The sequence below is a fragment of the Helianthus annuus genome, chromosome 8, assembly GCF_002127325.2.
Source record: "Helianthus annuus cultivar XRQ/B chromosome 8, HanXRQr2.0-SUNRISE, whole genome shotgun sequence".
NCBI classification, from domain to species: domain Eukaryota; kingdom Viridiplantae; phylum Streptophyta; class Magnoliopsida; order Asterales; family Asteraceae; genus Helianthus; species Helianthus annuus.
The window spans coordinates 78759760-78765505 of NC_035440.2; positions in this window are offsets into that span (position 1 = coordinate 78759760).

A 5746-nucleotide genomic window follows, 5' to 3' on the forward strand; every position below is an offset into this window, starting at 1 on the left:
TTGACAAAACCTATGAGTTTTGTAGTTGATTCAATTAGTCATTCGGGACATGGTAATTATTCACAAAACACAAAAAATGGATTTGATTTAAAGAAACAAAATTTATTTTGTGATTTGAATAATAAACAAATAAAAGGTAATGTTTCTAAATCAAACTTGTTTAATACAAAGGTGCAGCCCGTTGGCTATAGTGGTACACACATGGGGCAATTGGGCCAAATTACTAGAAGTGTACAAGTTGGGAAAAATCCCTCTGGGTGTGAAATAAATGAAACCCGATCTTCGGGTTTATTATTGGACTCAAAAAGTCCAATGGCTTATAAACATAATGCGGTTGAGAATTATATATCGTTTATTTCTGAATCCTTTTATGTACAAGATGATATGCTTGCATGGTGGGTTGACTCGGGTGCTACGAGTCATGTTTGCAAGGATCTCAAATGGTTTGAGGAATTTGAACCAATTAAAGATGGATCTGTACCAAGGATGGTAAATATTGCAACCGAGCCCATCAAAGGAGTTGGAAAAGTTAGACTTGTATTTACTTCTGAAAAACATCTATTATTAGATAATGTGTTGTATGTGCCAGGGATTCGAAAGAATCTCTTATCCGGAATTGTATTAAACAATTATGGTTATAAGCAGGTCATTGAGTCGGATAAGTTTATCTTGTCTCGACATGGAACCTTTTTTGGATTTGGATATTTATGTAATGGCATGTTTATGCTTAATATTAATGTCCCGTCTGCTATTGAATCTGTTTGTATCGCATCTACATCCTCTAGTAATGTTGAGAATGATTCACGTCTATGGCATGCTAGATTAGGTCATGTTAATTATTATAGGATGAAAGATATGTCTAAAATGAGCCTAATACCTGCCTTTGACATGCAAAACTGTAGTAAATGTCATACTTGCAAGTTGACTAAAATTACTAGGAAACCGTTTAAAGATGTTAAAAGGGATTCTAAGGTATTAGAATTAATTCATTCTGATTTATGTGACTTTCATAGTACACCCTCATTTGGAAATAAAAAGTATGTGGTTACTTTTATTGATGATGCCTCTAGGTTTTGTTATGTCTATTTGTTACATTCAAAAGATGAAGCTCTTGATAAATTCAAAATTTATAAACAAGAGATAGAGCGACATCAAAGTTGTTTGATAAAGAACTTTCGTACTGACAGAGGTGGGGAGTATTATGATCCAGTTTACTTTCAGTCTACTGGTATAATACATCAAACAACTGCTCCATATACACCACAGCAAAATGGTGTATCTGAGAGGAAGAATAGGACTTTGAAAGAAATGGTTAATTCCATGTTATCCTATTCTGGGTCAAGTGAAGGATTCTGGGGTGAGGCTATGTTAACAGCCTGTTACTTGTTAAATAGAGTTCCTAATAAAAAGTCTAAAGTAACCCCATATGAACTCTGGTACAAAAAGGCACCAAACTTAAGTCATCTTAGAGTTTGGGGTTGTAGAGCTGTTGTAAAGCTTACTGAACCAAAATTGAGAAACATAGGTGAAAGAGGCATTGATTGCATCTTTATTGGGTATGGTGAGCATTCCCCTGTTCATAGGTTCTATGTCACAGAACCAAATTACTATGTTTCTGTTCACACTGTGATTGAGTCAAGAACTGCTGGTTTTGGCAATGAGGATAGATTTTCTTCTGTGCCTAGACTAAAGGACATGCCTTATAGTTTGGAAACATCAGCTGTAATTGAGTTTGGTAATAACTCTGTTGGTACCAAAGATGTACCATCTACTAGTACCGAACCTAGGAAGGGTACTAGGATCAGGAAAGTCAAGTCTTTTGGCTCTGACTTTCATCTATTTGGTGGAAGGAAATAGGAATGGGGTTGAATATCAGTATCAATATTGTTTCAATATTGAGGAGGATCCTAAGACATACAGTCAGGCAATGGCATCTAGGGATGTTGCTTTCTGGAAAGAAGTCATCCAAGATGAGATGGATTCTATCATGCATAATAATACATGGAAATTGACTGATTTGCCTCCTGGTTGCAAACCTTTGGGTTAAATGGATTTTCAAAAGAAAGATGAAAGTTGATGGTAGCATAGATAAGTTTAAAGCCAGGTTGGTTATCCAAGGCTTTAGACAAAAGGAAGGAATAGATTTCTTTGATACATATGCTCCTGTTGCACGAATTTCCACCATAAGGCTTCTTTTAGCTCTTGCTTCAATTCATAACTTGGTAATTCACCAAATGGATGTCAAGACCACGTTCTTGAATGATGAATTGGATGAAGAGGTATACATGAAACAACCTGAGGGTTTTGTATTACCTGGACAAGAGCACATGGTGTGTAAACTCGTCAAATCATTATATGGTTTGAAACAAGCACCTAAGCAGTGGCATCAAAAATTTGCTGAGGTAATCTTATCTCATGGTTTTCTTCTAAACCAAGCTGATAAGTGTGTCTACAGTAGGTTTGAATCCTCTGGTAAAGGAGTGATTATTTGTCTATATGTAGATGACATGTTGATCTTTGGCACTGACCAAGATCAGGTTAATAAGACAAAGAAATTGTTGTCTTTGAATTTTGAAATGAAGGATATGGGGGAGGCGGATGTGATCCTTGGAATAAGGATTAAAAGGAGTAACAATGGTATAACCATGACACAGTCTCATTACATTGAGAAAGTGTTGAAGAAATTCAATCATTATAATTGTTCTCCTGTGAGCACTCCTCTAGATCCTAGCATCCGGTTGATTCCTAATTCTGGTGATTCAGTTTCACAATTAGAGTATTCTAAGGTCATTGGATGCTTGATGTATGCTATGATTAGCACAAGGCCTGACATAGCTTATGCTGTGGGTAAGTTGACCAGATTTACTAGTAATCCTAGTGCTCAACACTGGCAAGCAGTGAACAGACTACTTAAGTACCTAAAAGGAACCATGCACTTTGGTTTATGCTATTCAGGTTTTCCTTCAGTTATAGAAGGGTACTCTGATGCAAGTTGGATAAACAATAAGGAAGATCATTCCTCCACAAGTGGATGGGTGTTCTTACTTAGTAGAGGTGCTATCTCCTGGGCTTCAAAGAAACAAACTTGCATCACTGAGTCAACTATGGAATCTGAGTTTGTGGCCTTAGCTGCAACTGGTAAAGTAGCTGAGTGGCTCAGAAATTTGATCTATGAGATTCCATTATGGTCGAAACCGATATCACTAATCTCTATTAGGTGTGATAGTGCAGCTACATTGGCTAAGGCATATAGTCAAGTGTACAATGGGAAGTCTAGACACTTAGGTGTTAGACAAAGTATGATTAGAGAATTAATCATGAATGGGGTGATATCCGTTGAGTTTGTTAGATCTGAGCTTAATTTAGCTGATCATCTAACCAAAGGGTTAGGAAGAGATCTTGTGAAGAAATCAGCTAAAGGGATGGGTTTAAAGTCTACTTTAAATATCTTATGTCAAGACACCCAATTCCCATCTAATACAACGTTAGATGCAGAATTCAATACGGAAAGCTTGTCATAACGATATTGGAACACAAGTGCAAATCATCCGAAGGTATGTGTTCAGACTGCAACATAAAGTAGGTTGAAGTTGAACATCTTAATAGTTCATTGATAAATTGCAGTGCAGGTGCAAGAGTAATGAACTACCTATAAGAATATGAAGTTTAGCCGCTTCAAGAAGCTTTAGACTTGAGTTTTGATATATTCTTTGAAGGATTAGGACACAGGCTAGTAAAACATTGTGTCAAGTGGAATTTGGATTTGTAAACGTTTGTGTATATTACCTACATGTATTTAAATGGATAACATGGGTTCAATCCATAGAGACACCCTGTTATTCTAATATTTGTAACGTGTAATATACTAAGTGAAAATTCAATCCTCGGGACATTTTCATTATGCATGCGTTTGTGTTTCTGTGAGAACGGTTAAGTTAATCATGGATACCACAAAAATGGGGGAGGAATGTTGGTTATTTTAGTGTTACCAACACGTATTTTAGGGTATTGGATTAACTTGTTGATCGAGGAAATAATGTTAGAGATTAAACGAGTTAGGTGACGCGGGAGTGTGGGCTCGATTTAATCCTAAGATTATTTGAGTTTATTATATAGATAATTTACATGGGCTTCTAGTTAATGATCAGGTTGTAATTAACGAATTTGTACTAAATATATATTATATTATTGTTGTTTCATTAAAAGCCCATTAAATTGAAAGACTATCAAATGGTTGAAACCCATTACATCAATTTAATTCATGAAGTTGATGTGGATTGTTGGGCCAATATTGGCTGACTTGAGACTAAAACAAAATTCATTTGTTTTAGGGTGTTTTGACGATGATGGATTCAATATAAGTCCAATATGTTATTTTTTAATAAGCCCCTGTGCAGTTTAATGAAATTTTAGTTATTTTATTCTCGATCAACACATGAGATACAGACATAAAGAAAACGACTTCAGTTTTCTTGGGTGAAAACGCACAAAAAAACAGAAAGAGAGCGTACGGTTACAAGAGTTCAATCACAGAATCATCAAATCCAATTCCAACAAGAGTGATCTCTGTCTAATCCGATAAATCATTGCGTGTAACCCGTAAATAGGTTTATCTGATAGTTCTCATACGATTCAGAGATTAATCCAGGTTTTATCACAAACTTTGCAATTTCAATTCGATTCCAGGTTTGTTAATTTTTTTGAAATTACTTGTTCTAGACCAATTATACAACAAATTTCATCCACCCTATGCCTATGCCTTGCATCTGATATGATGTGTATCGGCCCCCCTCAACTGTCTTCCTCTATAATAATTCGTGCCCTTCTTTTTAAATAGGCTGATGTCTTCGTGCGTCTGCCCTCAATTGGCAGCCCAGGCCCAGCAGTCCACAACAAAATTGAGTTGAACTCCAATCTTTATGGCCTGGGCCCTTTAGGCTAATTGATAAAAGGCATAATGGGCTACGCTTTTGTGCATATATGGACTAAATCACAACTCATAGAAAATAAAGAAACGTTGGCCTGGTCTTTGTCCTTTTCGAATTCATTCAACCACCACAATAATAAATGCCAACAATAATTATGAGGGTATCTTAGCAGCTCAAACTTCATACGGCCCAACATCACTAAATTAGATGAACTCCAATTATAATATATACTGATGTGGTCTAACCCTTTCTCTCGATCCAATTATAGAATTATTGTGGCAGCCATCTAACTTAAAAAATAGAGATAGTGGTCTCGGTCCACTCACAGAAAGTAGTACCAATTTTACTTCGGTCACTGGCGCCCTACTCTACTCAACTAGCTGGTCATTTTTATATTACTCGTTTTTGCTCCATTTGCACCAGGACCTGGCAAAAGACAATATAATATAATACTAAAACTAAATAAAAGCAAATAAAAACTACAACCTACACGGGACAAATATGTGTATTTTACCCCACATCAAATATCCCCACGTTTAACCTTTTTTCGTCCTCGAAAAAGAATTATGCAACGGAATCAGAGATGTTTAGTTACTCGGGTAAACAATTAGTTATATTTTGTTAAGATCAAAGCTTGCATTAGCCGCGATTGCGAATATACTTGTCCCTTTAAACCCAAATCCGGTCTTAATCCCTTATCATGTGAATTTAATCTAAGTGTGGTCAGTCTACCTAGGGTCTCACGCTAAAATCTACAGTCTATCTACTCCCGCCTCAAGCTTATAGAACTAAAGGAACGATCACTGGACCAATTCCCA